We start from the raw sequence: 24,035 nt of genomic DNA on the forward strand, positions 1-24,035 counted from the left end.
CTGTTCCAAGTTATCCCCTCCTTTTCCCCACCCCCTTCCCAAGATGGCAGATAGTCCAATATATGTTAAATGTATTAAAATATTTGTTAAATCCAATATATAATACACACACACACATATACATTTATAGTTATCTTGCTGCACAAGAAAAATAAGATAAGGAAAAAACTGAGAAAGAAAACAAAATGCAAGCAAACAACAACAGAAAGAGTAAGAATGCTATGTTATGGGCCACACTCAGTTCCCATGGTCCTCTCTGAAGTGTAGATGGTACTTCATCACTGAACAATTGAAAAAAAAGTTCCATCTTTTAGCATGAAACTCATGCCTCTGAGTTCTCAGATAGTGAATAAGTGGAGAAAAATGAGAGCAAAACTGCAGCAGAATGGAACACATTTTGACTACCATATACAACTGATAGCCCCCAAACTCTGGCTTTGCCAAATACCATTTTCATGACCTTAGAAAAATTGATTCACTGCAGTTTTGCCTTGTGTAAAATGAGGGTGCTTAACTCAATGACCTTTAAGATCCTAACTCAAAATCTATGTTCCTATTTATCAAAGAGGATGATTTCTACCTCACATCGCATTAAAAATATACTTCCAAATCAAATAGATTGCCTCTGATTAAATTGGTGTTCATAAGACTTCTAAATCTTTTGAAATAAAATAGAAAAATAGCAGAAAATAAAAAATCTCTAGGACATTAACGGTATGGAAACATGAATTTAGTTCAGTAGCTATTTTATTTGAACCAGAAGACCACATGAACACTGTTCTGTGACTAAAGAAAAATAAATAAAAGATTTGATTCTGTGCTTACAAAGAGAACAATATCTAATACTTTGAGGAGATTTTTCTTTCAAGATTTGAAATATTTGGGAGGTTGGAAAATAACAATCTGCCTGTTCATTTATGAATGATGAATGATTTTCTAAGGGATTCAGTTCTAAATTTAGAGAATTCTTTGAAAGAAGGCAATTGTTCGTATCATCAAGAATATCGAACAGGAAGCCACAGAGGAGCAAAGAAACATTTGTAAACTGCTCTTGAAGACATTCCCCACCTCCTTCCATTGTGAATTAATTTGAGAACATAGGATGAGAGATCACAGATTTAATACAGGAAAGGACCTTAAAGGTCATTGAGCACAATCATGTCATTTCACAGATGGGGATGATTGACATGCCTGGAACACAATAACCACTCAATAATGTTTTTTTTTTTTTATTTATTCATTCATACAATACAAGTATTACATGTAGAATTTTATAGACATAGTTACTGATAATTCATTGATGTGACATGCCTGATACATAAACACTTAAATGCTTCCCTTTTCCTTCTTCCCTTCCTCCCTCCTTTCCTAATTACCTCTCTCTATTTCTTTCCTCCATTCTTTCTTCCTTCCTCCTTCCATCCCTCCTTTTCTTTCCTTCCCTTCTTCCTTCCTTCTATCTTCTTATCTTTCTTCCTTTATTCCTCTCTGTCACCCAAGAATATAAAATTTAAGCCCAGGTCTTCAAATGTTGAGATAATTTGGTTTGAACTGAACACTGTTAAAGTACGGGTAATCCAATACCCCCTCTATGTTCAAATTTTACAAACCTTAAAACCCTACAGAAATGCTCATTCTCATTATTCTTATTGCTATTGTTGTGGTTGCCTGGCCCACACTAGCATTTTCTTTTGCTGAAAATGGACAGAGAGGATCCCTGAGTCTTCAAAGGCAACTCCAGCAGAGTTTAACTTCTGGAAAACCCACCAAAATGGAAAGGCTTTGATTGTGGAAACCTCCGCTTAATTTCTCAGTACCAGACTCATTCAATCCAAGGCATCTATCAGATTGGTCCCTTAGTGATGTTGTTTCTGGTCAGAGCGATTTTCTGGAACTATTTCGTGAGTCATAGAGACATCATGTTCTGTTTCTGTGAAGGAAATATTTATGCAATGGAACTATAGATCCTTATTTTTTAATAGCAGACTCTGGAAAAATCATTCTTTTATGATTTCCTGATGTGTTCTGATGTATATGGTGCTCTTTAAGAACAAACAATAGTGACTGAGGAATGTACTTTTCATTTCCACATCTCTGTAGAATCTTCCACTTCCAATATTCTAATTTTTTCTAGTCTGATTTTCCTCTTTGGGTTGCTTCTCATTCTAAGAGTTGGATGACATTTTTTTTTATCCCACACATGAGTTTTGGGTTGAATTCAGGATGATGGTCCTGGTGTCCTTCTGAAAACTTTTTCTAATGGAGTGCATTTATCTCATTCTTCTCAACTCACAAAGAAGGAAGGAGTCAACATATTCCCTCTAGTCTATTGGCACATCTACATCACTGCCTTATCACCACAACTAAATAGCTGTTTCCTTTTTCTTTTTTTATGTTCTTTTTCATCATGATATTAAGGAATATGAACATTTATTGAAAAAAAAGATGTATATTTAATTCTCACCCAATAACAACATCGACAACAAAAATTGTTCTTTGTGTCTATGTGTCCTTCTAATTTTTCTTTGTTTTTTTAGTGTACCACCACAAGTTCAATACATGTAGTAAAGGATGATAATGACAGAGGATAAGAGATCTACATATTAACAAGACGGTGGCACTCCATTATTCCTTTCAAATGTAAAGAATTTTCTTTCAATAAAACAGAAGGGAGAAGTCCATTGGCCAGGCTGAAACTCAATTATACCTCTACAAGACTTTAAGTAGCCAATATTATCTTTTTTAAAAATTTTACTTATAATTTTTGACAGTATATATGCGTGAGTTTTTTTATAACAGTAGCAAATATTATCAATAATCAATACTTTCAGAGCCGGATTCAGTCTAGAATCAAGACAGTTGTGGAGTCTGGGCCCGGTAAACTATACCAGATGGAAGTGGGAGTGGGACAGAGAGTTCCTATCTTCAAACCATAATTGACTATGGTTCTTTGAGAAGGAATTACTTAACCAGTAGGAGACATGCTATTTGGTAGTTCCTGACACTTTGAGTCACATTTAAGGACTCCTGGATCTCTTCATATTTTAGTATGCATACTCTCCAGATAAACATTTTGAATTATGAGTTGTCTTGGACACTTGTGTTCTCTTACATTTCTGTTTTACAACTAATTTTGTAACCATTTTCCCCCAAGGACGCTCTGTGTATTAGTGAAAGAGTTTACACAGATTTATGATGGGAATAACTTAGCACTTATCATGCTTAGTGTTTCATCTCAATAATACCTTTGTTTCATACAGTTGTAGCCATTGGCTGACTAATAAAGAAAACACACCAATGGGGGTTTGTGAGAGCAGACCCACAGAGTACATCTTACCTAAACGTTGTAAGCACCTTCTAGGGACTCAATTAGCAAGCATGTCTTGAAGGTGAAAGAGTAACCCAAAGGAGCAGTTCCATTTATATTCTTGCATTATTATTATTTCATTTATACATATATATCGCTATTGATAACCACCAACTCCCTATTTCCAAATAAAAAACTTTGTAACAAATTAGTACAAACAAAAGAAAGCATATTCATCACAACTGAAAATCTTTCTCTCATTGCATTCCTCTTCCATCATCTCTTTGCCAGCTAATAAGTATAATTCATCGTAATACTTCTGATGTTATAATTTGTTGCTGCATTAATCAGAGGCCTTTAGTATTTAAAAGTTTATTTCCTTTATGTTATCTTATAAATCTTCGTCCTGGTTCAGCTCACCTAAATCTACCTTACTTTCTTATGGTTTTCTATTACATTTATATACCAGAGTTTTATTTTCAACCATCCCCCAGTTAATGAACATTTACTTTGCTTCCAGTTCTTTATTTTAACTTGATTATAGGGACTCGATTCATTCAGTTCTTTCTTGAGAACACAAACAATATTGCTACTACTACTACAAATAGTAATAATAATAGCAATAATAATGATAATACTGCTGTATTTTTGTGCACAAAGATTCTTTGTTTTTGATCTCTTTGAAGTATATGTATAGTACATCTGAGTCAAAGGACATGCATAATTTAGTGGCTTTGAGGAATGACAGTTCCAAATGGCTTTCTAGAATAGTTGATCCAATTTGCAGCTGTGCCAACAATGAAGTATGACTAATATCAGTGTCTGACTTTTAAACTGCTGTTCCAACAGTCTTCTCATGTTGGAGACTCCTCTGCTCCAAAAGCTTCTTCTTCTGATTGGTTTGTTCTACCTCTCTTTGGTAAAAGCATAGTAGCCATGTCAGTTCTATTTACCTCCAACCTAATTCAATTTCTGAATCCCAAGTCCTCTTCATATTTTAGTTCTTTTTTTCTAATAGATGTAAGCATCTTGAGGTTAGGAGCTTTCTTTTTCCTTTATTTGTGTTCTCAGTCCCTAACACATGGAATAAACTTTAAATGCTTTATATAATCTTCCCATGTTCTCTTGAATATTTGGCATCCTCCTTTTTTCTCACCTTTGCTCCCAAGAATGAGGTGGAAAAACTTAAGAGTTGTTTTCATTTGTATTTCTTTTATTATGTGATTGGGAGAATTAGAAGGAATCACTGTGAAAGTAGTAAGAATAAAAATACTAAAATATTCATGATAAACCTGTTTTTGTTTTGATGAGGGGTTTTTGTTGGTTTTGGTTTGTTAAATTATATACACTTAAAAATTGCTCCCACATTTTGAAGGGTTTTCTATAATAAAGTTAAGTAACTAAGTAAAATACCATGGATAGAGTTGATAGAGTAGCAGGCCTACAACCAGCAAGACCTGATTCAGATGTAACCTCAGGAGCTTCCTAAGCATGTGACCTGAAGCAAGTCATTTAATACTATTTGCCTCAGTTTCCTCATCAGTAAAAAGAGCTAGAGAAATGTCAATCCAGTATCTTTGCCAAGAAAATCCAGTTGTGGTCATGAAGAGCTGGACATGACTGAAATGACTTAAAAACAACAAAATACAATGATATGCACTGAAAATACATTCATCATTTCACATTTGTAGCAACTGTCTTCCCTCCCCAGTTAACTCTGTGTCAGAATATATGCCCAGCTCCATGGGAAATGCCCCCTCCTAACAAACAAACATCTATAGCCTAATCATTTCATCATGTATACAGGTGGACTCAATTGATTAATGAAGCCCTAATTTAAACACTGCTTATACAAATACACATACATGATCAGAGGCGTCACTATTAATAGAAAATGTATTTTATGAATGAAGAAACTAGGTGAATAATATTATCTGTGACCTGGGCTCAAAACTTTGAAAACATATTTAACTATTTTATCTTTCCAACCCCAACAATCACCCAAATTTCACACTCCACCAATCTTATGGCTTGTTACTCTGGCAATCATGCTATTGCTTATATGCTAGCATCCCCAGTTCTAGTTTATAACCTAATCTCTTTCACGTAAAACCTCTTAGATGGTCTTGCCACTTCTAGCCCTACTATGTTGCAATGTATCCCCTATACCACTGCAATCCCATGTCTTACTACTTTGCCCTCTGTGCAAATTATCTATGAAAGATATCTATGAAAGCATCTAAATACTTCCTATGCTATATTCAATACAGCCCCAATTTCTTAGCTTGTCATTCAAAGCCCTTAAGAATCTGGCTTCAATCTATCAGCCTTTCATTTGCCTATCAGTCTACACAAATAAGACTAAACAGAACTACTAGTTATTCCCTGAAGATATTCCCTGCTTTCCTGCATCATGTTTTGTACAGCTATTTACTCCCTTTGGTAGCAAGCCCAGCACCTTACACATAATAAACCCTTAATAAAACTATTTTTTTAATGAAAGAACTCTGGTTCAGTCTATCGTGTGCTGGCATTTTTCTTCCCTCTGTTGTTGTCACTGAACAACGTCTCTCCTGGCTATTTTCCAGACCTTTCTATACATTCCTGAATTTCTGATTTCTCCATGCTATATGATATGTAAGTTAACTGGAAAAACCCCCACTTCTTCCCGGGCCAGAGTATTGTTTTAATTCTTGATTAAATCCTTTTGGAAATGTACTTCCCTTCCACAAGTGGAATGGAATGTACGGTTATACCCACCCCACCCCCATCTCCAAGACTGGGAGAAAAACACACTCACATGTCAAGAAATATGATTCTTTCTTAGGCTTTGGGATTTTCTCACTTGATATGGCCTTCTGTTGCCCTTATACTAGAATAGGAGGCATTATGTATGTGCTAAGCTCTCAAGTGACTATATTTCTTACTGTGCAATAACATAAGGGGTGATAAGTTGGGGAGTTTTTTAACACTGTAGCATTCCAGTGATTAAGGGTATCACATACATTAGTAAGTGCTACTTCAGTCTGAATCTAGCCCTTTAAAGCCTCTGGGATCTAAATTCACATTCAAACTACCTTAAGAGATATGGTCATCTTTAGAGTGGGATTTATTTTTTGATGGTCTAGGTTTGAAGGGGTTACACAATCAAAGGAGAACACTGTACTATAATTTTTGTTTTGGAAGATTCAAATATTTTTCTACCCTTGCATCAAATCAAAAATTTCAATAATTCCCTAGAATGAATGGAAACCGACTTGAGTCCCTGTTTCTTTAGCTTGCTTCCAGACAAACCAGATTCTCCTATGCTAAGAACCCAGGAGGTCAACCCTAGATAATAACCTTTATTCCCTTTTCTGGGGAGCCTAATAGAGCTAGGAATGAAGTCCTGAATAAATGTCACATAATCACAGTTTTTTTTTAACAAGAGAACATTTTAATTAAATTTCAGAAGCTCAAAGTTGGGAAAGGACCTTGGAGGCTATCTTCTTTAACTCTTATCTGAGCAAGAATGACCTCTACAATATGTTCCACAGCCTTTGATTAAAGATCTATAGTGAGAATGACCTCAATCCCTCCTAAGGATGGTCTGTTTCAATTTTGGCACTTGCAAATGTTCAGAAAAATTTTCCCCCTTAAATTAAATAGAAATATATCTCTCAATAATTTCCACCCATTGTTCCAGTCCTCTTCTCTGGAATCACAAGAAGAACACATGTGATCCTGCTTCCAGGTGAGAACCCTTCTAATATTTGAAAACATCATTTTTGAAAGTCTTCAGGTTATGTGATCCCAGTTCCTGAAATCCTCTGATAGTATGACTTCAAAGTCCTTCATCATCTGACTAGAGCATGATAATGTAGAACTAGTATTTCCTTAATTCTGGAAGCTATGGTTTTCTGAATCAACATAATATTTATTGAACTAGATATTTTAGCCACCATAGCATACTATTTATGATAGCACATAGATTATACAGAAGGCTCATGAGTTATTTCAGAGAAGAATACATGGATGCTAGATAAATATAATCTCTGACTGCTTTAGCTTCCTCATCTATAAAAAAGATATTAATGTAATTTATCTCTCAAGGTTGTTGAAATGATCAAATGAGATCTGTGTACATCACTTTCAAAATTTTAGCATTATATATAAATGATGGTTATAATGAAGATAAGGATGAGAATGACAAGCATCAATAGCATTACAAAAACTAGATACAATATATATTTTTTACAAATCGTTTATGTCTCATTATTGGAGTTCTCCCTGAGTGAGCTGCCAGTATACATTTAATTCATATAATTATTACACATAAGATCAGAATTAGTAATGAGTATGAAGATAGAATAATAATAAGAAACATATAGGTAGGATAAAAATAATGATATATTATTTAAGAAAGTAATTGAAAATAAAAATTTAATTTGACAATTTAATTATATTAACACAAACTATAATAATATTATTTGTAAATTTAACCAATGTAAATTAATTGTCACAACAAAGAGTTCAAAAGAGTACAGAAAAAACTTGCCAAATGGAGAGAGATGACTGCCAAAGCCAACAGTAGGTTTGAATATAAATCCATTAATAAAATCCTACAAAGAAGCATGATGAAATATTACGGGTAATATCATCTCATAAAACAGAAATAAAGGCAGGGAACAGAACAAACAGTTTAAATAAAGTTTAGAAGCATAGCCAACTAGAAAAATCTTCCCAAGGTCAAATGAAATAAGGATAAGAAGAAGAAAAAAAAAACATTATTTTAACTTATTTTTTTCTCCAATATGGATATAGAATGATCATTTTTTGGATCTAAACATCATATATTTGTTTATAATGAAGATGGAAATATTATTAAAGAAAAGAAACACAGCAAAACAAATCACATCCACCAAAATGTAAAAAAAAACAAAACAAAAAAAAAAACCTTGCACTATAAGTGTTTATAGAGGAGAAGAGTGTATGTGTATGAGGTGTTACATCAGTGAGATCTGACTGGTAGGTTATATGTATATATGGTGATATTTAACAGAAAGGAAAGGTAACAAAGATATAGAATAAAATGAATCCATCTTAAAACCAAAAGAAAAGCTCTAAGTACAAGATCATCAATCACTACCAATCTATGGGCTTGCTTTCCTATCTATGCAAAATCTTTTATGTATAAGAGCCATCTATAAACAAATAGAGGACATACTCAATGAGAGTATTAGTAGGAAACAAGCATACTTTATAATCTATATTCAATAATAAACCTCATCTTTACTATTTCAAAAATAATTAAAAATACAAAGGATATAATATTTCATCATGGTTTTTATTTTTTTAATTTTGACAAAAGATTTAATTTAGCAGAGCAAAATGCCATCATTCAGATTCTCTTGTCAACATGACTCCCAAATATAAATCATTCATTCAAAATTCCTTAAAAGATATATTAACAGAAATAACCCTGTTCAATATAACTATAAAAGTAAGGTGAGCCATGCAACAAGAAAATGTTTGCTTGTCAAAAGTATTTGCAAGCATGATGAAAGAGAACCAGTTGAAGAAGTAATTGCTGGCGGACTGTCAGAGACTCCAGATGCTCATCTCAATGCCTTCCTTTATAGAGGTCAGAAAATGCATTTTAGGGTTTGCTCTGTTCATTTGTTGCCCTTGACTATTTTTGATAACTTCACAGAACAAGATACCCCCATGCTAGGTGCCCCCTGGTATCTCTTCTCTTCTCCTAGTTTCCTATCTTCTTTTATGCATTGTCTCTTCCCATTAGTTTGTAAGCTCCTCAAAAGTAGGTACTGTCTTTTTATTGATAATATCCCCAGCACTTAGTACCATGGCTGACACATAGTAGATTTCTAATAAGTGTTTATTGGCTGGATTAGATTGAATACTACTGTGCAGATTATATCATGAACATTATACAACTGCCTACAAATAGCATTATAACCACTCGAAAGAATTTGACTTGACTTCCTACATGGGAAAGACCAAGTGGCAAATGGTGACCTATTGTCCAGATTATAACATGTATTTGATGAGATAAACTATGGACCTTCTTCATTAGTGTAGATATATGAGAAAGATCTTTCAGATGAATGAGGAACTGGACCCAAAATTGAACAAAAGAATAATAATAGGCTTAAATTGCCTTAGGAAAATTTCAAAGCTTCCTTAGTAATCCCAAGCTTCCTACAAAAGCAAAAGCCTTATCTTCTTAATGTCAACAGTCAAATTGACATTGATGTATAGCAGTGAAGCAGGAGGTGCAATAGCATCCAAAGAATTAAAAATGGGGAGTGTGATGGATAGATATATATTATTTTTTAAATTAATTTTTATAATTATAATTTTTGACAGTATATATGCATGAATAATTTTTTTATAAAATTATCCCTTGTATTCATTTTTACAAATTTTCCCCTCCCTCCCTCTACTCCCTCCCCTAGATGACAGGCAATCCCATACATTTTACATGTGTTACAGTATAACCTAGATACAATATATGTGTGTAAATCCCATTTTCTTGTTGCACAGTAAGAATTGGATTCCGAAGGTATAAGTAACCTGGGTAGATAGACAGTAGTGCTAACAGTTTACATTCTATTCCCAGTTCTGACTTTTGATCCAGTCTGCTATCCACCTCCATTTAATGGGAGTGTTCATCCCATTCACATTTACAGTTAAAATTACTAATTCTGTATTTCCTGCCATCATATTATCCCCAATTATGCTTTTTTTATACCTTGACCCCCCTGAACCCTTTCCCCAATATTTAATTTATAGACCTTACTTGTGACGCACAGCCCTCCCTTTTTAGTATCCCTCCCCCCTCCTTTTAAGTCCCTTCCCTTTTCTTGTACCCTTCCCTTATTCCCCTTTTCCTTTTCCCTTTTCTTCTCCCTCCTTTTAATGAGGTGAGAGAGGATTCTCTGAAAAACAAATATGTCAATTATTTACTCTTTGAGCCAACTCTGATAAGACACACAATGTTTCTCCCCCTCTCTAAATTCCCTCAGATGTGGTAGATTTTCTATGCCTCTTCCTGGGATGTAGTTTCCTTCTTTTTATCTCTCCTTCCCCTTTTTCTGATACTATCCCCTTCCCTTTACTACTTCCCATATATATATATTATATCAGTAAAATCAAATTATCCATGCAGACTTTCTGTATATCCACAACAGAGATACAGTTCTCAAGAGTTCTTTTTATCTTTTTCTGCTTCTCTTCAGTCTTGTGCATGTAGATCAAATTTTTTGTTTAAGTCTGGTTTTTTTCTTAGAAACAAATGGAATTCCTCTGTTTCATTAAATGACTATCTTCTTCCATGGAAGAAAATGCTAAACCTAGCTGGGTAGTTTATTCTTGGTTGCAAGCCTTGTTCTTTCGGAATATCAGGTTCCAGGCCCTTCTATCCTTTAATGTGGAGGCAGCCAGATCTTGAGTGACCCTTATTGTGGCACCTTGATATTTGAATTGTTTTTTCCTCACTGCTTGCAATATTTTTTCCTTAGTTTGGTAGTTCTGCAGCTTAGCCACAATGTTTTGTGGAGTTCTTTTTTTAGGGTCTTTTTTCAGAAGGTGTTTGATGAATTCTTTCAATGCCTATTTTCCCTTCTGTTTCTATTATCTCTGGACAGTTCTCTTTGATAATTTCCTGTAAAATAGAATCCAGGCTCCTTTTTGGTTATAGTTTTTGGGAAGTCCAAGGATCTTCAGATTATCTCTCCTAGATCTATTTTCCAGGTCTATAGATTTTCCCAGTAAGTATTTGACGTTATTCTCCAGCTTTTCATTTTATTTTTTTTTGGTTTTGTTTTGTTTTGTTTGATTGATTCTTGGGTTCTCAATGAATCATTCATTTCTATTTGTTCCGTCCTGATTTTTAATGAGTTATATTCTTCATTCACATTTTTTAGTTCTTTTTGTATATGCCCAATTGAGTTTTTAAATGAATTATTTTGCTCTGTTGAATTTTTTTCCATTTCACTAATTTTTTAGTGAGTTATTTTCTTTTCCCAATTCAGAAATCCTACTTTCTTGAGATTTTTTTTATCTTTTCCAATTCAGAAATCCTACTTTCTTGAAAATTTTTTATCTTTTCCAATTCAGAAATCCTACTTTCTTGAAAATTTTTATCTTTTCCAATTCAGAAATCCTACTTTCCTGTGATTTTTTACCCTTTTCTAATTCACAATTTTTGTTTCCCTGCATCTTCTGTGAATTCTTTATTTTTTCCAATTCAAATTTCAGAACCCTGTTATTCTCTGTCATAGCTTCTCTTTCCTTTCCCCATTTTTCTTCAAACTCTCTTAACTTTTTAATAGTCTCTTCTAGGAGAGAGTTATGTGATGGGGGGCAAGTATCGTTCCCCTTTAGGCTATTATCTGCTGACTCTCTGCTATTAACTTCCTTGGGGTTGAATACCCGCTCTTTCTCTGTATAGAAGGTGTCAAGCGGTCTCTTCAGCTTCTTACTCATTGTTAAAAATCTGTTGGGGTTTGCCCTTGGGGTAAGAAGTTTATTTATTTATTTACCAGCTTCCTCTCAGACTGGAGGTAGAATGCAACGACCCTGTGCCTGAGGTAAGAGAGAGCTCTGGGAGAGAGTTCTCCTCCCCACTCCCTGGAAATGCCTCAGAGGTGGTTAGCATGGCTGCGGCTGCACTGTGAGGAGTGCCCAGTGAAGGACCCTGCTGTGTGGCTTAGGGACTGGCCTGAGGTTTAAGGCTGAACAGTGAAAGCATCACAAACCCCAGCCAATGGATATCAGCAGCTGATATGAAAAGCCCCTGTGCTCAAACCAGAAGTGTCTGCCCAGAAACTGCGGTCCCTACTATAAAGGTTCCCCTTCTCTGGGAATTCCACTGCTGCTAGAATTCCACTGCCTTAGGCTGAGCCCCGTACTATGTGGATTAGAGGCTGCTTTGGGCTGTGTCCCCGCTGTTCAGGCTCTCAACTACCCCAAGGAGAAGCCCCAGGCAGCAGAAGGCATCTGCACAGCCCTGCAGATATCTATTAAGTCACTTCCAGATTGAAGTGGATTAAGGATCTGACTTTGTTTTTAAAGTGGCTTGATTTCTTTTCTGAACTGCTGTTTATAAGCAGAAAAGAGCTAACAGCCTGTGCCAGATTCCTCTATCTCAGTGGCTTCTCTGATCCCAGAGTTCTCCCCAGCCCGATCGGCGCAGTGTGCTTGCATCCAACCCTGTCTGTGCTGGCCTTTTTTTTTCTCCCCTCGGAACCTACCTTTTCTGTTGAAATTCCAGATTCTCTTCAGCTGGCAAGTTGTGCTTCTAATCCTTGTGGTTTCTATCAGTCCAGCGTTCTTTTTGAGGCTGATTTAACTAATTGGTAATGAGGGAAGAAGGGAGCTCACAAATCCGCATGCATCTTCTCTGCCATCTTGGCTCTGCCCCAGATAGGTACATATTAGACATGAACAGTTACAACATGTGTACAACATTTAAGTCCAACATATTACCCAACAAGAACGTTTAAGAGTAACCAAAAATAAAAGATGCCATTGAGGAAAAGGTGGATAAACAAGGATGAGATATGATAGGTAAACAATAAGAGTGTTACAGCGATATGCTTATAATGTCCAGAGATTGTGAGTCAAGACTCCAAAATCTTGGTCTGACGATGTGCAATAATTTTACAGGAGGAGATGACTAAAAGTCATGAGGGATAGGCAAACATAGATAAATTGAAATCTGCATCAATAAAGAAATGAGGTTAAATATCCATCTTAGTATTACACAATAGTCTCATCTCAAGTGATCTACTGAAACTGTGGGATCTTTTCCATAGGAACTGTTTAATCATAAATCCCCATCTTAGACTTGGAAAGTTGACTTTATGAAACAAGTGTAATCCTTACATGGAGGCATTTAGGTGGTGTGGTAGATAAAGAAATGAACATGGAGGCAGGAATGAGTTCAAATGTCCCTCATTCACTCACTAGCTCTGCCTCTATTTCATTAAATGAAAAATAGGGGTGATAATAGACTTTTTGTGAGGATCAGAGGAGATAATATTTGTAAAAAGCACTTAGCAAAATGATTAGCATGTACTAAGCAAAAATTAAATGCATCTTCCCTACATCTTTCCTACATTTCATCTTATAAATTTCAACCTAATGTTATAGCTTTTCAAGTTGTTTTTGGATTTAGACTCTCATCTGTTAGTTATTCCTCCAAATATCATGTCATTTGCAAATTTGACAAAGTTTTATCCAACTTGTATACCTGATGGTATTTTATGCACAGTACAACAATATCCAATGCTATAAACCAATTAAAATGAACAGCCATGTCAATCTGTCTTCTCCATCAATTTATTTTCACATGCTGTCCCTCCTGTCTGAAGTGCATTTCTTTCTTATCTACTCCCTCTAGAATTCTTATCTTCCTTCAAGCCCTAATTCAGATGCTACCGGTTTCTTCATGCTTTCCCTGTTTTCATACCCCACCTCCTATAAAAGTTCTTAGTTTTTCCTCCCTTCCCAAATCTGCTTAGATTTGTTTTTTATCCAATGTCTTCTTTGATCCCTTCACTCTCAATTCTGTATTATACTAAGCTATGTTAATGCTATATCCCACAATACAATACAATCTCGAGAGTAGGAAAAATATATAAATATGTGCTTATATAGTCTCTGAAACTATCTGTCAAAGGCAGAACGAAAAGCATATGTGAGTGGGGGCAGACTAGTAGCACTGACAAATGAAGTATTAGATATGAGAAATGCCAGAAGAGCAACTAGACAAAAATGGATGACTTGTTTTAGGCTGAACACACAACACAGCAAAGTTGAGACTTATCTGGGGAATACTCCACAGTATCCTCTCAATAGTAGAAGTTCATAAAGAAGATCTAAGCCATTGGGTTGAATGCCATTTTGAAGGGAAATAAACTCAGGTCACAGAGAATGGACAGATATGGAAAGATGGATATCAGCATGATGGGGGGGGAGCCCTTATTTATAAGATACAGATCCATTTCTGTACTATCATGTTCCTGGTATCCAACTATGATGAGTCTTGCACAGAGCATGGGCTGAATATAAATGTTTAATTTTGTTACTGGGAGTTACATTTCTCTTTTCTAGAATGGATTTTTTTTTTTTAAAGAAAAAAAAATCTCCCTATGCTTCTTAAATGAAATAACGAGGAAGATTCACAATGTGATTGTGTACTTGAAAAGCCCAATTCCATTAAAAAAAAAGATCCCCAAGGAAATGAAACATAGCATAGCAACACCTGAAAAAGGAAGAGTCTTTTTTAAAGAATAGTTGACTTTCATAAAAAATACCTAGAGAAACTTCAAAAAGAGAAACATATATGTTTCCTTCAAATAATGCTTCCCAACTGATGATCCTTGAGAGGACCATGGTTAGTTTTTCTATAGCTTTTAGATCACTTCCCTGAATGATCTCTCAGTAAGTCAATCATTGAAAACATCAGGAAATCCTTGACACATCAAACAACTCATGTATGTTAGACTTCTACCACAGGAAAATTTGACTCAGATGTCTCACCATTCACCTCATTTCAACTGCCTCTGATCCAAGAAAAAAAAAATAACTAGAACTTCTTTTTATTTTATGTTTACGAAAAATTTCCATTGATTACCTCATTTGAAGCTAACAATGCCCCCAAAGACAAGTAGTACAGGTATCTTTATCTATAAGGAAACTGTAGCTCAAAGAGGTTATATAACATGTCCAAGGTCTCACAGTCACTGACTCAAGGTCGACCATTTTATCTGCTGTGCCCTTATTTTGCAAATTATTATTTCTAATATAAAACACAAACTCAACTACCTGGTTTTTCAAGCATTTCAAAAATTGGACTCCAATATTTCTTTCCAGATTTCTTTCATATTTTTTTCATAGTGCACTCAATGACCAAGCTGAAGTATCCTCCTTTGTCCCTCTCCATATCCTTAAGACAAAATATCCCCTGCCTTTTGCCTAGGTCATACACCATAATTGGAATTCCCTTCCTCAGACCCCTAGTACTCTCCAATGTTTAGTTTAATAATTATTTCCTTTAAGAAGCCTTTCCTAAACCCTATAGTCATTACATTTTTCTGGCCTACCTCCATGCTACTGTAAAAATTGTTGTATTTAGGGATATATATTATATATTTACTTATCATTAGGAGAATGTAAGCATAATGATGGCAGGAACTATTTCGTGAGGAAGAGCTCGTACATCTGTAATTTCTTTGTCTTTATTTGACTTTATACTTGAAAGCAAAAAAAATTACTTTTTCCTCCTTTATGTCTCCATCTACTGTATCAAATACAGTAGAAGAATTAGGGACTGGAACCATGATTTTATTGTACTGGGAACTATCAGGTGAAGAATCTCCCTCCAAGCAGGTCAGCATCTTCTCTGCAACTTAGAATCTCAGAAGTGTTCTTAACCTAGAGTCCTTACATAAATTTCAGGAAGGATCTGTGAATTTGGGGAAAATGATAATTATTTATAATACTATGTATTTTTATATGATTACATAGCTTATTCTGAAAAGGAGCCCATAAGTTTTACCTGATTGCCGAAGGAGTCCATGATGAAAAGAAAAAGATTAGCACTGTTCTAACAGAACTTGCCCAGCATTCTACAATCTGTATCAGAGACAGAACTTAAATCCAGCGCTTCCTGGCTTTGAGGTGAGTCCTCTATCCAGCACACTGTACTTTCTCTCAGTAGTAGCTACTTAATAAATGTTTTCTGAATGAATTAAATTACGCAAAAAGTTGCTGATGAAGACAGTTTCAGTCCTACTTGTGATAGTGACTATTAAAACAGAATGTGGTTTAAATGTGACCTCAAGTGGAGCAATTAGCCAAGGCATAGGAGCTCTGATCTGCACTTAGTATCTTCTTCCAGCCCAACTGGAGGTTAGATTGAGGGAGAAGCCCCCATGATGGGCTAAATGACAAGGACCCAAAGTGCCTGGAGCAGGAGGCCTGCATTTCTCCTTCTTCACTTGCAACAAATTGGCTCTCTTGCTTTCAGTCCTCAATGGGGGTGAATATAGATTGGTTTTCTATTTAAGCCTAATGTTGTGTACACTTCCCCTACTGGCTCACTGTGCTCTTCTTGCAGGGGGTAGAACAGCAAGACACCAATTGACCACTTTTTGCACTCATTTCTTGGCTTCGTTCTTCAATTCGAGCAGATGAAGATGTCAAGCTGTTGGGAGGAAAGTGGGAAGTTCAGTTGTGGGAATCATGGAGCCAGTTGGAAAACACATATTTGTCTTTCATTCTGTCTTATTGTACCAGTAAACAACCAAGAACAAAATCAAAATAATTTTAGCTCAGTGATTGAGTAGAGTTAACTAATCCAGGCAGCAATGACCTAGGCTAATGAAAAATATACAAGATCAAGCCTGGGTACCGAGCTCTTCCTGTTTTTTTCAAATATGTGAAGTGATAAAAATTGTTTTTGTTCATTTTTAACTTTTGAGTTTTTTAAATTAGGAAAACTAAGTATTTTGTAAAAACAATCAAACTGGGAGTCATCAAGAAATAAACAAATTTTCTGCCATATGAATTGAATGATACTTTGAAAGAAACCTATGATTTTATCAGTTTTGAGATACCAATCTATCTAAAAGAATTTAGAAAGTTGTTTGAGGCAAAAGAGTCTAAGAAACTTGTCCATGTTGCACTTTTAGTAAGGCATAGACAATTTTATATGTGTGTACTTTTTCATGTGTTTGTACATGTATGTTACATAAAGTTGTATAAGTAGGACATGAGAGTGACAGAGAGAAAAGATACTGAGAGAAAGAGGAGGTGCAGGAAGGGAAGAATGGAGAGAGAGAAGGAGGGAGAGACAGGTAGAAACAGACAGACAGAGGGGGGAAAGGAAGAAAAGAGGGATAGACAGACAAACAGAGAGAGGGAGGATATAAAAATCTACATATGTACATGTCTCTCATCAATAGAGTTCATGAGGGCAAAGACAATTTTACTTTTCCTCTTGTATCACCAGAACTGCTTTGTACAGTGGATAAAGCATGAGGCCTGGAGTCAGAAAGACTTGCATGTAGCTTCAGACACTTAGTAGCTGTGGGATTCTGGGAAAGTCGCTTAAGGCAGTCTGCCTAGGTTTACTCCTCTGTGGAATAAGCTGGAGAAAGCAAAGGCAAACACCTCTAGTATCTTTAGCAAGAAATCCCCAAAAGGAATCAGAAAGAATCAGATGTGACTGAAAAAGCCTAAAGAAAAACAATAAATGCTTTTTAATTGATCTCAAATATTTCAGAATATTAGAGTATTAAAGTATTAAATTATCAGACTATTCAGAAGAAACAGAAAGAAATGATAGAAAGTTTGAATAAAATAATAGTGATATATTAGGTATTCATTGAGTAATTCTTAAGTTGAAGAATTCCTAGGAGCCCAAGTAGGGAAGAGGTCTGGCAGGGAAGGTTGATTGATTTTTAATAAACAAAACTAAGAACTGGTTTTATGAAAAAAACTAATAAAATAGATAAACCTTGGTTTTATGAAAGTAACTCCCCAATCTGTATCTCCAGTCCCAGTCTCTCTTCTGAATTTCATTCCCAAATCATCAACTGCCTTTTTGACATTTTCATATTGGTTGTTTCAAAGTCATATTAACTCAAGGGCTTAGAATATTACAGCAGCTTCCTAATTGGTCTTCCTGCCTTTCCTTATTCCAGTCCATCCCACATACAATTGCTGCTGAGATAATCTTCCTTAAATAGAGATCTGACAATATAATCTTCCTTCTCACCCAAATCCACTAGTTTCCTATTGTTTCTAGGACAAAATATAAACTCTTCTGCTTAAGTTTTAGCAGTCTGTTCCCTAATTCTTTCTCCAGCCTCATTACTACCCCCTTTATCACCCCCTCCAATAAACAGCTTCCACGATATAGATGAACTAGCTTTCTTGTTCCTATATGGAACTCTTAGTGCCTTGTCTCTTTCCCTTTCACTAGCCCTCCTTTACACCAGGAATAATTTCCTCCTTTCTGACTTTTGTCTCATTAAGTTCCTTTCTTCCCTTAAAATGAAGGTTAGGAACTATCTTCCGCATGAACTTATTCTTGATCATTTTTCCATTTATTAGCATCCTCCATCCCAAGTTTTTTTTGAAGATTTTTGTTTGTATATATATATATATATATATATATATATATATATATATATATATATATATATATATATATATATATATATATATATATATATATATATATACATACATATATATATAACATAACATATTATATATATATTATATATATACATATTATATGTATACACATATATAATAATGCACACATGTACATATCCTTGTATCTGTATATATGCATCCCTACTCATATTATATATGTTTATATGTCTCTGTGTTTGCATAATATTCACATGTATACACATTTATTGTCTCTCCTATTAGGATGCAAGCTCATTACAAGTAGAAATTTTCTTATTCTTTTAATTTATATGCCTACTACAAAGGAAAGTGACCTGTTTACAAGAGAAAAAATACTTATAGATTGATTGATTTTCACAGAAACTAATTGATGAGATTTAGAATGTATGGGATGGACAAGTCTGAACTTGAACTAATTTCTGAGATATCACTTCCTTTGAAAAATATAGATGCGATAATGTAAAACCTTAATGTAAAATGAAGAACATATCAGAATGTCATGAAATGAATCTAAGAGATCACCACTAAATTTTTTATTTAAAAGATACGATTGCTTTCATATGGACATATTATCTGAATGTTATATGCAATGAGAATATTTTTATTTTAGTTAACTTTTTAAAACTGTGTCTTTATATATCACCCTGTTTGGATATACAATAGCTAATTATAGGTCTAATTTCACTGCTGATAGGTATGGAAGCTCCCATCTGCTCTGTTTCCATTCAATTTGCTTCTTCTTAAGCAGTGTGGTAGACTCATCTGAATTCAGCCCTCCTTAGAAGTTCACCATATTGATGGTAGACTCGTTTTCAGACCAGTATTCTGAAACCCTGCTTACAACACCCAGCTAAAAGATAAAATCATAATATTTCCATATCCCTTTAAGGTTGTTAATGTGCACAAAGATTGGAAGATAAGGTAGGTAATGGAAGTGTTCAAATGGGAAAAAAAAAAAAAAAAAAAAACTGAAGCTCAGAAAGGTGAGGGACTTTCCACTATCCTATCCTATACTTTTTTGAAAGGCAGCAACTATCCAGAGAGGGATTTGAATCCAGAGCCCCTTTAAATGTAGCTTCATATCCACTACCATCTTTTGCCTAAAAATACCCCAAGCATGGGCTTTTTGTATTTCAACATACTGAAACCAGTTCTAATTTATAGAACTTTATAGGTTATCTTACACCTTGAAAGTTCACAAATGCTATAAATTGGAACTTTAATATTTTGTTGATTGCCTAAATTTAATAAAGTAATGGGTAAAATATTAATAATTCAGATTAACCTTAAATATGTGTTATCCATGTATATTTTCCCAACAAGCTGGTTGATATACCTATACCAGCCTATAAGTACTTCCATTCAATCCAAAGTGTTCTTTCTTTTTGTGTTTGTATTTATGCCTTTCTGCTTGTATTTGTATTCACAGCACTTAGTGGAGTGCTTGACTACCATGAGGGGCTTGAACTAAATGATTTCTAAAGTCCTATCCAGGTGTGATTCTCTACGAGTGGCTCCTTTGGCAAGAGTCTTGAGTTTCAGTCAATGAATCATTAGCAGTAGAGCCCAGTCACTAGGTACCAATAAAAGGAATTAGCTGTGTCCTCTCAGAAAAAGGCTAAGCCATGAAAGGTCCCCATTCTTGCCAGTTTGAAAAAGGTCTGCAATCTATAAGCTCATTAAACTATTTGAACTTGGCAATGAGAAGAACATGGCCCTGGAGACAGCAGATATGAGTTCAAGCTAAGTTGCATAGTAAATATAGTATCAGAATTAGGGTGGAAAAAATATATGAGTTGGAATTCTCCCACACTTTCCAGCTTTGAGATCCTAGATAAGTCTTTTAATCTGAGTCCTAATATTCTTCTGTGTTAAATGGGTGGAGCAGATGTCCTCTAAGGTCCCTTTCAGCTTTTAATATTTGAGCTTATGATGTCACTTAAATTATTTTATTCTCAGTTTCTTTATCTATAAAATGGAGGAAAGGAACACTAGATGTCTTCTCAATTTCCTTCTAGCTCTAGAGTTTTGATCACCCTTTATTATAACATGTTGTTTTTATTACTTTCAATTATGGAACTAAGGGCATGCCTTGGACACCCTCACTTGATGTATCCCAGAGCTCCCAGCATGAGTTGAAGAAAAGGTAAGAGACACCTAGACAGAAGGTCTAACACTTCATCCAAAGGGTTCAAATCCTCTCTCTGACATCTCCTTACCATCTATGGTCATAAACAAGTTGTTTAACTTCTCAAAGTCTCAGCCATCTCTTAAAATTATAAATTACAAATAGGTTCTGATGTATCAATAGAATTTTCCACCTTGAGAGTTTCCAATATGGATGAAATCATGGATGTGGATCACAACAAAACTCAATCACATGTGCAGCTTAATTTTAAGAATTCTTTAATAAACAATAAACCCCTATTCCTGATATCCTTGGGCTTATTCCTATTTTCCTATTGTTTGATTTTGTTTATTTATTTATTTTTTGTCTCTGGGAACCGCATTTCCAGTAAGTGTTGTCAGAAGACCACATTTTCTTTTCTAATCCCAGCTATCTATGGACTGTTGAATCAATCACCATGGGAAAGATGAAGAAAGAATAAAAAAAATCTCTATACTCAAAGAGCTACCCTCCTCCATATCTATTTCCCAAAAAAGGGATGGGGAAAATATACAGATAAAAATTTGAGCATGACTCTAAGTCATAATGGAATTCAGAAATGAGAAAGATTAGAGAACTATAGGTAGAATGTTATTATTGGATAGAGCAACATAAAGAGAGGAAGAAGAGGAGAAATAGAATAAATACTTATCAAATGCCTACTTGGCCCTACTGCAATGGATAGGGGTTCTGTGAATAGAAAGGTCAAGGATACACAAGTTATCCTGGAAGAAGAAATGACAATATTTGACAACTGAATGGGTGTAGGGATGAGTTGTGCAGTTTGACATCAAGAACATGAACTTGGGTGGGTGAGAGGATGGAAGATCTTCAACAATAATAGATAGGTTTGGAAAGGTGTAGGTTTTATGGGAAAGATAGTATAGTGAGATGTACAATGGAAGTTGCAATCCATCTATGATGGTTTCAATAGGAACAAAAATTGCTGGGGAAAGTATCTTACTGAATATTGCCCCAAAATATACTTGCATGCACATGAAAAGGGAGGGTCGGGGGTTAATGAGTAAAAACAATGGTAAAAGCAATTGAATAGCACTTGGTGAGTTGAATTTGACCCTATTCTCTACTCAATGAACTAATCATGACTGTGAGCCAAGCCATGGCCTTCTAAGGTGTGGGAATCCCAATTTGGAGGTCTTTGCTTTAGGCAGTGGAAAACTATTGATACTTTTGATCCCATAAAGGAAAACATTGGGGAAAAATTATTTAGGAAGTTCAAACCTATGATTATAGTTTCCTTCAAGTATTTGAAGGGCTATCACATGGAAGAGAGATTCATTTCTATTGGCTTTTTCTCAGGGACAGAACATGGAGTAATGAGCAGAATCTGCAAAAAGGAAAGTTGGGGCTTCATGCTAAGCAGAAAAGACAATGTTCTGGCCATCAGTTCTGCCCCAGAATGGAATGACCAATGTATACCATGGAGTAGTAGCATTTCCCTTCATTTGAGGTCTTCAAGTAAAAGCCAAATAACCATTTGCTAGATTTGTCATAAAGAGAATTCTTGTTAAGGTACAGTTATAACCAGATGTCCTCTGAGATCACTTCTGGCTTTGAGATTAGTAGCGGGTCACTCATAATAGCACTTTAAGGTTTCCAAAGTATATTATATTAATTCACTCATTGGAGATTTATGACAACCTCATAAAATGCTATTATATCCATTTTGCATCTAAAATGTGTTTGAGGCAGGATTAAAATCCATATATTCCTAACTCTAGGTCTACTATGATATCTACTATGCAAAACTGCTTTAAGTAAATGATCTAAGGACCTCCCAGCATAAATTGGGGTGAGTAGAGACGAAAAGCAAGGAGTCAGGTCAGCTGATTAAGAACAGATTTTTGGCAACCTGTTGAGCATAAGGTATGAAGCAGAGTGATGAATCATGCATCTCAAGTGAAGTTATATCTTGTTTTTAGCCTATCTATTTTATTCCCTTTAGAATTCAAGCTCAGTAAATTCAACTTTGAAAACATCTGAATAACTACACTTAGAAAAATGGAGAGTCTCAGAGTCCAGTATATCAACTTTCTCATTTGTTCCTGTTTTTCAAGTGAAAAAAAATTTGATGACCCCTGTACACCTTATAAATCAATAATTGATTTTTTCCTTTCTATTTTTCTTTCTTAACTTTAAAAATATCCAGCCCCAGAAGACCTCAAAGATCTTCAAATATCTATGCATCAGCATGAGTCCCACATACAAATCCAGCATCCCTGATTAACTCAGATTGTGCAGGCCTCCTTCTGAAACAAACAGTATCCAAGGAGCCAGAGGAAGAAGACTTGATAGGAATCCCAGTATGTAATTATTGGACCAGTCTGTGGATACCTGGAAGGAAACTCAGATACCAAGGTATTCCTCATCTGACAAATGTCCTTCAAGAACAAACCAGAAAGAGAAAGAATAATAATGATATTGGGTTGCAGTGTATTCCCTAGATGAGCTCGGAGGATTAGTTTCTCTTGCTGGCTCAGTTCTTCTGAAAGAATTCCCATTGTAAGAGACTGCCAGAGGGATCATTTCTTTGTGAAATGGAAAGCAGACAGAGATTATCCCATTTAGCAGATGGAGAAAGGGGGGTCCAGAGGGTTTTACTTTACTCGGTCAAGATCAACTAATTAATCACTAGGACTAAATCATGGGGTAATAAAGCAGTGTTTCTCTGGTGTCCAAACAGCCAATTGACAAGTGAAAAATTGAGTCAATGAGCCAGTCGTTTTGTCTGCAGGATGGCATATCTTTGGAAAGACAGATAGTCTGTCTATATTGGCCAGCTGTTTTGGTTACACTGCACCAAACAATGGGGATGACAATTAACCATTCCTCCAGCCAATTTTGTTCTCATGCCTTGTTAGAAATGGAGAAAAGAAAATATCATGGCCATTACCACTGGGATCATTCCATTACTGTCTCTTTTAGCATTTGCACCACAATAGTTGAGAATCCAATTCATTCTTAGCCATACATCAAAGCTAAACTACAGAATTGCCATTGCCAGTTACAAGAGGTATATGTATATCCCCAACAGCATTTCTTCCTCCTTAGTATTCTCATATTTACTGTCAATTTTAGAAGGACATACAACCTAAGAGCTTTCATTTTTCAAAGATTCATTGCCATTCACTTCTCTATTCCTTCATATCCATAATTCGTTTATGACAAGTATCTCCTGGAAATTGTTTGGAATTATGCGAACTAGAAAAGAACAAACAGGCATTGATATGGGAACATTAGGTGAAGATATATATACATATATATATATATGTGTGTGTGTGTGTGTATACATATATATATGTGTGTGTATACATATGTATATAT

The sequence above is a fragment of the Sminthopsis crassicaudata genome, chromosome 3 (assembly GCF_048593235.1).
Source record: "Sminthopsis crassicaudata isolate SCR6 chromosome 3, ASM4859323v1, whole genome shotgun sequence".
Classification (NCBI taxonomy): domain Eukaryota; kingdom Metazoa; phylum Chordata; class Mammalia; order Dasyuromorphia; family Dasyuridae; genus Sminthopsis; species Sminthopsis crassicaudata.